The sequence below is a fragment of the Trachypithecus francoisi genome, unplaced genomic scaffold (assembly GCF_009764315.1).
Source record: "Trachypithecus francoisi isolate TF-2019V2 unplaced genomic scaffold, Tfra_2.0 Lachesis_group8, whole genome shotgun sequence".
Taxonomy (NCBI): Eukaryota; Metazoa; Chordata; class Mammalia; order Primates; family Cercopithecidae; genus Trachypithecus; species Trachypithecus francoisi.
The window spans coordinates 118819109-118831585 of record NW_022681473.1 but is presented as its reverse complement, the minus strand read 5'-3'; positions in this window follow the sequence as shown (position 1 = coordinate 118831585).

Genomic DNA, 12477 nt, shown 5'->3' with positions numbered 1-12477 from the left:
AATGAAGGAAAACATGTTTAGGGCAGCCAGAGAGAAAGGTCGGGTTACCCACAAAGGGAAGCCCATCAGACTAACAGCAGATCTCTCGGCAGAAACTCTATAAGCCAGAAGAGAGTGGGGGCCAATATTCAACATTCTTAAAGAAAAGAATTTTCAACCCAGAATTTCATATCCAGCCAACTAAGTTTCATAAGTGAAGGAGAAATAAAATCCTTTACAGACAAGCAAATGCTTAGAGATTTTGTCACCACCAGGCCTGCCCTACAAGATCCTGAAGGAAGCACTAAACATGGAAAGGAACAACTGGTACCAGCCATTGCAAAAACATGCCAAAATGTAAAGACCATCAATGCTAGGAAGAAACTGCATCAACTAATGAGCAAAATAACCAGCTAATATCACAATGACAGGATCAAGTTCACACATAACAATATTAACCTTAAATGTAAATGGACTAAATGGCCCAAATAAAAGACACAAACTGGCAAATTGGATAAAGAGTCAAGACCCATCAGTTTACTGTATTCAGGAGACCCATCTCACCTGCAGAGACACACATAGGCTCAAAATAAAGGGATGGAGGAAGATCTACCAAGCAAATGGAGAACAAAAAAAAGCAGGGGTTGCAATCCTAGTCTCTGATAAAACAGACTTTAAACCATCAAAGATCAAAAGAGACAAAGAAGGCCATTACATAATGATAAAGGGATCAATTCAACAGGAAGAGCTAACTATCCTAAATATATATGCGCCCAATACAGGAGCCCCCAGATTCATAAAGCAAGTCCTTAGAGACTTACAAAGAGACTTAGACTCCCATACAATAATAATGGGAGACTTCAACACCCCACTGTCAACATCAGACAGATCAACGAGACAGAAAGTTAACAAGGATATCCACGAATTGAACTCATCTCTGCACCAAGCGGACCTAATAGACATCTACAGAACTCTCCACCCCCAATCAACAGAATATACATTCTTCTCAGCACCACATCGCACTTATTCCAAAATTGACCACATAGTTGGAAGTAAAGCACTCCTCAGCAAATGGAAAAGAACAGAAATTATAACAAACTGTCTCTCAGACCACAGTGCAATCAAACTGGAACTCAGGACTAAGAAAATCAATCAAAACCACTCAGCTACATGGAAACTGAACAACCTGCTCCTGAATTACTACTGGGTACATAACAAAATGAAGGCAAAAATAAAGATGTTCTTTGAAACCAGTGAGAACAAAGATACAACATACCAGAATCTCTGGGACACATTTAAAGCAGTGTGTAGAGGGAAATTTATAGCACTAAATGCCCACAAGAGAAAGCTGGAAAGATCTAAAATTGACAGTCTAACATCACAATTAAAAGAACTAGAGAGGCAAGAGCAAACACATTCAAAAGCTAGCAGAAGGCAAGGAATAACTAAGATCAGAGCAGAACTGAAGGAGATAGAGACACAAAAATCCCTCCAAAAAATCAATGAATCCAGGAGCTGGTTTTTTGAAAAGATCAACAAAATTGATAGACAACTAGCAAGACAATAAAGAAGAAAAGAGAGAACAATCAAATAGATGCAATAAAAAAATGATAAAGGGGATATCACCACCGACCCCACAGAAATACAAACTACCATCAGAGAATACTATAAACACCTCTACGCAAATAAACTAGAAAACCTAGAAGAAATGAATAATTTCTCTCTCCCAAGACTAAACCAGGAAGAAGTTGAATCCCTGAATAGACCAATAGCAGGCTCTGAAATTGAGGCAATAATAGCCTACCAACCAAAACAAGTCCAGGACCAGATGGATTCACAGCCAAATTCTACCAGAGGTACAAGGAGGAGCTGGTACCATTCCTTCTGAAACTATTCCAATTAATAGAAAAAGAGAGAATCCTCTCTAACTCATTTTATGAGGTCAACATCATCCTGATACCAAAGCCTGGTGGAGATACAACAAAAAAAGAGAATTTTAGACCAATATCCCTGATGAACATCAGTGCAAAAATCCTCAATAAAATACTGGCAAACCGAATCCAGCAGCACATCAAAAAGCTTATCCACCATGATCAAGTGGGCTTCATCCCTGGGATGCAAGTTAATTCAACATACACAAATCAATAAACGTAATCCAGCATATAAACAGAACCAAAGACAAAAACCATATGATTATCTCAATAGATGCAGAAAAGGCCTTTGACAAAATTCAACAGCCCTTCATGCTAAAAACTCTCAATAAATTCGGTATTGATGGAACGTACCTCAAAATAATAAGAGCTATTTATGACAAACCCACAACCAATATCATACTGAATGGGCAAAAACTGGAAGCATTCCCTTTGAAAACTGGCACAAGACAGGGATGCCCTCTCTCACCACTCCTATTCAACATAGTGTTGGAAGTTCTGGCTAGGGCAATCAGGCAAGAGACAGAAAGGGTATTCAGTCAGGAAAAGAAGAAGTCAAATTGTCCCTGTTTGCAGATGACATGATTGTATATTTAGAAAACCCCATCATCTCAGCCCAAAATCTCCTTAAGCCGATAAGCAACTTCAGCAAAGTCTCAGGATACAAAATTAATGTGCAAAAATCACAAGCATTCTTATATACCAGTAACAGACAAACAGAGAGCCAAATCATGAATGAACTTCCATTCACAATTGCTTCAAAGAGAATAAAACACCTAGGAATAATTTCTTAGGTGTTGTAAGTTGGAACACCAACTTACAAGGGATGTAAAGGACCTCTTCAAGGAGAACTACAAACCATTGTTCAGTGAAATCAAAGAGGACACAAACAAATGGAAGAACATACCATGCTCATGGATAGGAAGAATCAATATCGTGAAAATGGCCATACTGCCCAAGGTAATTTAAGATTCAATGCCATTCCCATCAAGCTACCAATGACTTTCTTCACAGAATTGGAAAAAACTGCTTTAAAGTTCATATGGAACCAAAAAAAAAGCCCACATTGCCAAGACAATCCTAAGTCAAAAGAACAAAGCTGGAGGCATCATGCTTCCTGACTTCAAACTATACTACAAGGCTACAGTAACCAAAACAGCATGGTACTGGTACCAAAACAGAGATACAGACCAATGGAACAGAACAGAGTCCTCAGAAATAATACCACACATCTACAGCCATCTGATCTTTGACAAACCTGACAAAAACAAGAAATGGGGAAAGGATTCCCTATTTAATAAATGGTGCTGGGAAAATTGGCTAGCCATAAGTAGAAAGCTGAAACTGGATCCTTTCCTTACCCCTTATATGAAAATTAATTCAAGATGGATTAGAGACTTAAATGTTAGACCTAGAACCATAAAAACCCTAGAAGAAAACCTAGGTAATACCATTCAGGACATAGGCATGGGCAAGGACTTCATGTCTAAAACACCAAAAGCAACGGCAACAAAAGCCAAAATTGACTAATGGGATCTAATTAAACTAAATAGTTTCTGCACAGCAAAAGAAATTACCATCAGAGTGAACAGACAACCTACAGAATGGCAGAATATTTTTGCAATCTACTTATTTGACAAAGGGCTAATATCCAGAACCTACAAAGAACTCAAACAAATTTACAAGAAAAAAAAACCCCATCAAAAAGTGGGCAAAGGATATGAACAGACATTTCTCAAAAGAAGACATTCATACAGCCAACAGATACATGAAAAAATGCTTGTCATCACTCGCCATCAGAGAAATGCAAATCAAAACCACAATGAGATACCATCTCACACCAGTTAGAATGGCAATCATTAAAAAGTCAGGAAACAACAGGTGCTGAAGAGGATGTGGAGAAATAGGAACACTTTTACACTGTTGGTGGGATTGTAAACTGGTTCAACCATTGTGGAAAACAGTATGGTGATTCCTCAAGGATCTAGAACTAGATGTACCATACGACCCAGCCATCCCATTACTGGGTACATACCGAAAGGATTATAAATCATGCTGCTATAAAGACACACGCACACGTATGTTTATTGCAACACTATTCACAATAGCAAAGACTTGGAATCAACCCAAATGTCCATCAGTGACAGACTGGATTAAGAAAATGTGGCACATATGCACCATGGAATACTATGCAGCCATTAAGAAGGATGAGTTCATGTCCTTTGTAGGGACATGGATGCAGCTGGAAACCATCATTCTCAGCAAACTATCACAAGAACAGAAAACCAAACACCGCATGTTCTCACTCATAGGTGGGAACTGAACAATGAGATCACTTGGACTCGGGAAGGGGAACATCACACACTGGGGCCTATTATGGGTAGGGGAGATGGGGGAGGGATGGCACTGGGAGTTATACCTGATGTAAATGACGCGTTGATGGGTGCTGACGAGTTGATGGGTGCAGCATACCAACATGGCACAAGTATACATATGTACCAAACCTGCACGTTGTGTACATGTACCCTAGAACTTAAAGTATAATAAAAAAGAAAAAAAAAAGAAAAATTATTTTTTGAAATTGTCTTCTAAAGAACCTCTAAATTTAATTAATTTGGACTGTAGAAGTTAACAAAATTTTACATTTTAAAATCAATAATACCATTTTTTTAATTCCTCAAAAAAAAAACAATAAATAAAAGAAGTGCTCAACCTGGATTCCTTGCATGAGCAGTTCACAATAGGGTACACACCCTGTGAGAATCTAACGCCACTGACAGGAGGTGGAGCTCAGGCAATAATGCAAGCAATGGGGAGCGGCTATAAATACAGATGAAGCTTTGCTGGTTTGCCTACCACTCACCTCCTGCTGTGCAGCCTGGTTCCTAACAGGCCCATGAAGCTGGGGATATCTGACCCTTAAATTCCGCTGAATCTCCTTTGCTAATAGAAGCAGGAGCCCTCCCAACTTTGTATAAGGAGGTTAGCCCTGCTTTTCCTGAGGGAGCTTAACGACACTGCTGACTCTCCTCAGAACCGTCCCACCACTCTTCTTTGCTTCTAGGCCTTTGGCTAGATTCAAGTCCCAGCGGGCCTCAAACGGTGCGGTGCAAGGTGTGACCCATGAGGTGGTATGCTACACTCTAAATGAAGTGGATGTGTTTTAAATTAATACACACAGAAACCTGCAGAACACATGTGTGAATGAATACTAAACACGTGGGAAAATAGTAAAGGGAATATAAAGTTGCATCAGGACAAATTTATTGATATGGGCTCTCTGAGCAGAATCTAGATTCAAAACTATAGCTCAAGGGGTTAGAAAAGGCTCTAAATGTTTGTTTGGTTGGTTGGCTGAAGCATGAGCCAAAAGTGGGCTAACAAGTGAAGAACTTCTTCCTTGTTATACGGTACGGGAAGGTACCCAAAGGCTTGGGGAGATTAGAATGTCAGAGTGCATTTATCAAATAAGGCCTGCTTACCCACCCTGGAAAGGTCCAAGGGGCATGCTTTTCACCACATGAGAAATAAACTGTGAAGGCAGCCCTAGCACCTTTCACGAGGTCTGTAGTCACTCTTCTCCGCAGGCCAGAAATAACAGTAGCAACCGCTACCTCAGAGGCAGGATACTTACATGCAATGTAAGAGATTGCAAGATCCAGAAAGAACTGGATCACAGGGTAGAAGGGGCCAAGTGGTGGCACTTAATCACCAAAAATGAGGTCCATGTGGCTACCATTATGGATAGCAGAGTAAAAGCAGCAATCAGAATAGTCTAACTCACAGAGACCTATGGTATCACTAGCTGACTGTTGTCCTTAAAAATAAAATAAAATAGATGGGCGGTCTACTAAATTAAGCGGAAGAGTTCTACATCAAGTGAAGAGAAATCTAACTTCAATCGCCAGAACAGAGTTATGGCCCCTCAATCAATTCCCAAACTTGACCCAGTTTTACCAAGGTAACTGTGCACTGGGGAAAAGGAAATGATCAGACTTTTGGAGGATTACTAAACATTGGCTCTAAACTGTCACTAATTCCAGGAGACCCAAAATGTCACTGTGACTCATCAATCAGAGTAGAGGCTTATGGAGATCAGGTAATCAATTAAGTTTTAGCTAAGGTACATCTCGCCATGGGTCCACACTGTAGTTATTTCTGCAGTTCGGGAATGCATACTTTGTGTGGACATCTCAGCAACAGGCAGAATCCCTGGGAAAATAGTAAAACAAAAGCAATACCACATCCCTTGAAGGATTTCAGAGATTGGTGCCACTCCAAGGACTTGAGTTTGGGGGCTGGGGGGTGATGTTCTCCACATTCCCACTCTTCTATTTGGAAAGTTGAAACAGACAGATCTTGGAGAATGCAGTGGGTTATTATAAACTCAACCAGGTGGTGATTCCAATTGCACCTGCTATTCCAGATGTTATTTCATTGCTTGAACAAATTGACATAAACCCTGACACCTGGTATACAGTTATTAAGCTGGAAAATGTTTTTTTCTCCATACCTGTTACTAAAGACCACTAGCAGTCATTTAGTTTCAACTTGCAATACACCTTCACTGTCTTATTTCAGGAGTGTTATCACCTCTCCAGTCCTATGTCACAATTTAGTACACAGAGATCTTGATCACTTTTCTTTTCACCAAGATATTGCTCAGGTCCATTACAGTGATGCCTTGATTATATTATGTTGATTGGATCCAGTAAGCTAGAAGTGGCAGCTACTGTGGATTAATTGCTAAAACACATTTGTATGTCAGAGGATGAGAAATAAATCTGATAAAAATTCAGATGTTTTCTGTATCCTTGAAATTTCTGGGAGTCTAGTTGTGTAACACATGTCAAAATATCCCTAAATATCCTACGCACAATGCCTAGTGACCCCCTAGATTTAAAAGAAAAATATTTATCATATGGATGCGTTCCTCCAATCCATTTATTGAATCACCCAAACAGCTACTATTTCTTAGTGGGGCCTAGGACAAGAGAAGGCTCTGAGACACATCCAGGCTGACATGAAAACTGCCCTGCAAGGTAGGCCCAGTGATCCATCAGATCCAATGGTGGTTGGGGAGTCAGTGTCAGGTAAAGATGTTATCTGGAGTCTTTGGCTGGCGTATCACAATGTTGACTCAGGATTTTAGAGCAAAGGTGTATCACAGTTTAGACTCAGGATTTTAAAGCAAAGCCCTGCCATCATCTACACACAACTAGCCTCCTTTTGAGAAACAGTTTTTGGCTTGAAATTGGTTCTCAGTAGAGACTGAATGCCTAGCCACGTTCACCTGCAATTTGAGTTGCCCATCATGAGCTGCGTATTATCCAAACTAACAAGCCATAAAACTGGGTGTACACAGTGGTACTCCATTACCAAATAGCAGTAGTATAAACATAATTGACACTGAAGTGGAAGGTACAAGTAAGTTACATGAAGAAGTCGCCCAAATGCCTATGGTTTCTCTCCTGCCACACTGCCTTCTTTCTCCCAGCCTATACTTATGGCCTCATGGGGAGTTACCCATAATCAGCTGATGGAGGAAAAGAAAACTCAGGCTTGGTTTCCAGACAATTCTGCCTGATATACAAGCACCGTGCAGAATGGACAACTGCAGTCCCAGAGCCCCTTTCTGAGACACCCCTGAAAATAGTGGTGAGGGGACATCTTTCCATGGAGCAGAATTCAAGCAGTGCACCTAGTTGTTCATTTTGCTTGGAAGGTATATTAGTCAGAGTTTTCCAGAGCGACAGAACCAACAGGATATAGAGAAAGAGAGTTGACACCCAAAATTAACCACCACAGAAGGAAAGTGGCCAGACATGTGATTATATATGAATAGGATAAAATCCACATGTATACACACATATCTATGTACATATTACATATATACACATATATGTGAGGGGCTTTATTTGGGGAACCGGCTCATGTGATTATAGAAACTGAGAAGTTTCATGAGAATTCATCTGCAAGCTCAGGATCCTGGGACTCTGATAGCATGCCTCAATCCAAGTCCAAGAACCTCAGAACACAGGAAAGCCCATGGTGTAACTCTCAGTCCTAGGAGGATGAATGCCTGAGAACCTGGGAGGTGATGGGTGCTGTTGTCAGTCCTAGAGTTCAAAGTCCAGAGAGCCTGGAGTTCTGATGTCCAAGGACAGGAGAAAAAAAGTGCACCCCAGCCCTAGCAGAGAGAAGAAACCACGGATTTGTTCTATTGGAGCTCCCAGCTGATTGGATGGTACCAGCCCACATTGAGAGGGAACCTTCCCCACTCAGCTCACCGACTCACATGTCAGTCTTCTCTGAGAACATCACCACTCACACACCCAGAAATCATGCATTACCAATTCTCTACATAGTCCTTCATCCAGTCAAGTTGACAGCAAAAGTAACCATCACAGAAGGAAAGTGGCCAGTCATGCAATCATATACCAACTCACAGGCTGTGGCCAATGGTGAGGCTAGATGGTCAGGGACTTGGGTGGACTATGACTGGAAAGTTGGTGACAAAGAGGTGTGGGAAGAGGCATGAAAAATTGGGCTTCTTCAAAATTAAGAACTTTTGTTCTTCAAAAGATAATGTAAAGCAAGCCACAGGCTGGGAGAAGGTACTGGTAAAGCACTTGCATCTATAATATAAAAAGAACTTTTACAGCTCAATAATTTTAAAAATTCAACAAAAACAGGCAAAAGATTGTAACACACATTTCATAAAAAATATATACAGGTATCAATAAACACATTATAAGATGTTCAGCATTGTTATTCATTAGAATAATGCAAATAAAAACACAATTGCATATTAGAATATTGGAAATAAAAAAGACCATACAAAAAAGCCCCATATCAAGTGTGTGAAAGGCTGTGGAGTAACTGGGAGCCTCATATACTCCTGGAGGGAATATAAGATGGTATAATTACTTTAGAAAACTGGTTATCCACCTCTTAAATAGTTCAACATATGCCTCTTACACAACTCTATCACATTATTGATAGGTAGAGGTTAAGTATCCCTTATTCAAAATGCTTGAGACCAGAAGCATTTCAGATTTTGAATTTTTTTGAATTTTTGAATAATATTTGCATATACATAATAAGAAATCTTTGGAATAGGACTCAAGTCTAAATATAAAATTCATTTATGTTTCATATACACCTTATACACATAGCCTAAAGTAATTTTATATAATATTTTCAATAATTATAAAAAAAAAACAAAATTTTGACTGTGTTCTGACCAAGACCTGTCATGTGAGGTCACGTTGGAATTTTCCACGTGTGGCATCATGTCAGTACTTTAAAAGTTTTGGATTTGGGAGTATTTCAGATTTTGAATTTTTGAGTCAGGAATGCTTAACCTGTATTTTCCCAAGAGTAGTGAAAGGACATCTTCAAAGGCTTGCACAGAAATGCTCACACCAGCCTTATCCATAATAAACAAGAACAAAAAGCAAGACAATATTCATCAACAGGTAAAGAATAAACTCGTACACCCATATTATGGAATACTACTCAGCTATAAAAAAATAAACTACTGATTCATACAACAACGTGGATGCACCTTAAAATAATTATGTATGCTGGGTGAGAGAAGTCAGATACAAAAAGATACATTATATGTGATTTCATGTATGCAAAATTCTGGAAAAGATAAACTAGTCTAAAGTGACAGGAAGCAAATCAGTGGTTGCCTGGGAAAGGGGGCAGGGTGATGCTGGGAGAGCAGGAGGAACTTGAAGATGATGGATGTGTTAGTTACCTTTATTGTGGTGATGGTTTCATTGGCATATATTTATGTCAAAACTTATCAAACTGTGCACTTTAAGTATTTGCAATTTATCTTATGTCAATTATACCTCAATAGAGCTGTTAAAATATTTAAATATAAGAAAATAACTGAACCGGGGAAATGCTTCTAAAGTTTCCCATTCAGAATAATATTTTGAGGTAAGGAAATGCCTTCCTATAGCTGTTTGTTACGTGAAATCATGAACGAATATTGAATACTGTTAAACTTTTGTACCACATCTACTGAGACAACGTATAGATTTTCTCATTTAATGTAGCGGGTGATGATTGCAGAGTTTTTTTGTTTTGCTGTTTTTGAAAGGGTCTCCGTCCATCGCCCAGGCTGGAGTGCAGTGGTGTGATCTCGGCTCACTGCTGCCTCTGCCTCTTGGGTTCAAGTCATTCTCCACCTCAGCCTCCCAAGTAGTTCAGATTACAGGCACGCGCCACCACACCTGGATAATTTTTACATTTTTGGTTGAGACGGGGTTTCACCATGTTCCCCAGCCTGGTCTCAAACTCCTGAGCTAAAGCCGCCTGCCTCGGCCTCCCAAAGCGCTGGAATTACCGGCGTGAGCCACCGTGCCTGGCCAATTACAGAATTTTTAATATTAAACCACCCTCGTGTTTTTTTGTTTTTTGGTTTTTTGTTTGTTTGTTTGTTTTTGAGATGGAGTCTCACTCTGTGGCCCAGGCTGGAGTGCAGTGGCGCAATCTCAGCTCACTGCAGGCTCCGCCTCCCGGGTTCGCGCCATTCTCCTGCCTCAGCCTCAGGAGCAGCTGGGACTACAGGCGCCGCCACCGCGCCCGGCTAATTTTTTGTATTTTTAGTAGAGACGGGGTTTCACCTAAGTACCCTGCTGGATTTAGTTGGCTAATACTTTAAGAAATGTTTGCATCTAGCTGGACGTGGTGGCTCACACATGTAATCCCAGCTCTTTGGGAGGCTAAGGAGGGAGAACTGCTTGAGCCCAGGAGTTTGAGGCCAGCCTGGGCAGCATGAGGAGATCCCCTTCATCTCTACCAAATATGTAAAAATTAGTCCCTGGGCATGGTGGTGTGTGCCTGTAGCCCCTGCTATTGGGGAGGTTAGGGTGGGAGGATCACTTGAGCCTAGGAGGTCGAGGAGGCAGCAGCGAGCTGAGATCAGGCCACTGCAATACAGCCTGGGTGACAAAGCAAGATTCTGTCTCAAAAAAAAAAGAAAAAGAAAGAAAGAAAGAAAGAAAGAAAGAAAGAAAGAAGGGAGGGAGGGAGGGGGGAGGGAGGGAGGGAGGGAGGGAGGGAGGGAAGGAAGGAAAGAAAGAGGATAAAAAAGTTGATGAGAGAGGTTAACCTGTACATTTTCTTTCATTTTCTGTCTTGTCTAGTTTTGATTTCAAGGTTACACTATATTCGCGAGTTGCAAAGTATGTACTTTTAAAAAATCTTTAAAAGTTTATACAAGATTATATAAATTTGGAATGACCTGTTCTATTTGGAATAGGTTTGGGAGAATTGGCCTATAAAATTATCTGGTATTTGCTTTGAGAGAAACCTTAAAATGTTACTTAATTTCTCAATAGGTGTAGACTTATTCAAACATCCTATTTCTTCTTAGATTATTTTGTAATTTATATTTTTCTAAAACTTTTTCCATTTTGTTTTGGAGTTTAAATTTGCTGTCATTAAGTTATGCCTTTAACTCTACTACATACATAATTACGTCTCCTTTATCAGGTTCCATATTAATTACTATTTATCTCTGTTTCATTCTCAATTAATTTAACCTAAATTTTTTTCTTTTTTACTGGTCTTTTAAAAAAATCAACTTTTGGCCTTTTGATCTACTTTATATTATTGATGCTTCCTGAATCTATGTTGTCATCCAGTTTTAGAACATTATCTGCCAAAATCTCTTTAAATTTTTATCATTCTCCATTCTCTTTATTATCTTCCTGGAACTCTTGATTATATAAATATTAGAATTTTTATTCTAGCATTCATTTCTCTTCATTTTTCTTTCATATATTCAATTCCCTAGTTCTCTATGCTATAGTCTAAGTAATTTCTTTCAACAAATACTGTAGGTTATTAATGTTTTCTTTGGCTATATATAATCAACTATTTAACACATACATTAAGATTTTATTTCAGTAGTCCTATTTTTCATTTATAAAATTTCATTTGGCTATGTTTTGAAACTGGATGGGCATCTTTGACAATCTGTTATTGCTAGAACATGCTTGTATTTCATTCCTTTTGAATTCATACACGGATCTTCTATCTTAAGCAGCAGACAATACTCATATCCACAGTTCTTGTGTTCTCAATCTGTTGTTTATTTTTTCTGATTCGCACTCATGTTAGCCTTCCTTCTCGTAATTGATGGTTTGGATTTAGAGTTTATGGTACTCTATATTAAATGTGTGCTTATTTCATGGTCTTACCATGAGAATATTTTCTTCCAGAATGGATTTGCTTCTGCATCTTCTAGAAGCTTGGAAATGCCACTGATCTGGAATTTCTTCAAACCCCTTCAACGATTGTGGCTTAAAGTGGAGTCAGGGCTCAGTTTCACCTCCTCCTGCTGGAACAAGGCTCAGAACCTGAATTACAGATCTGATAAGGACGTCTGTCCCTGGGGCCACCCTGCTCCTTTCATCTGCTCACTACTGACGGTTCCACCCTCATCTCAGAGTTGTTTTCTGTTTCGTTTTGCTCTTATTTAATAGTTTTGTTATTCGAGTGGGATGGGATAGTGTACCTTGGACTTCTCACCTACTTTGTG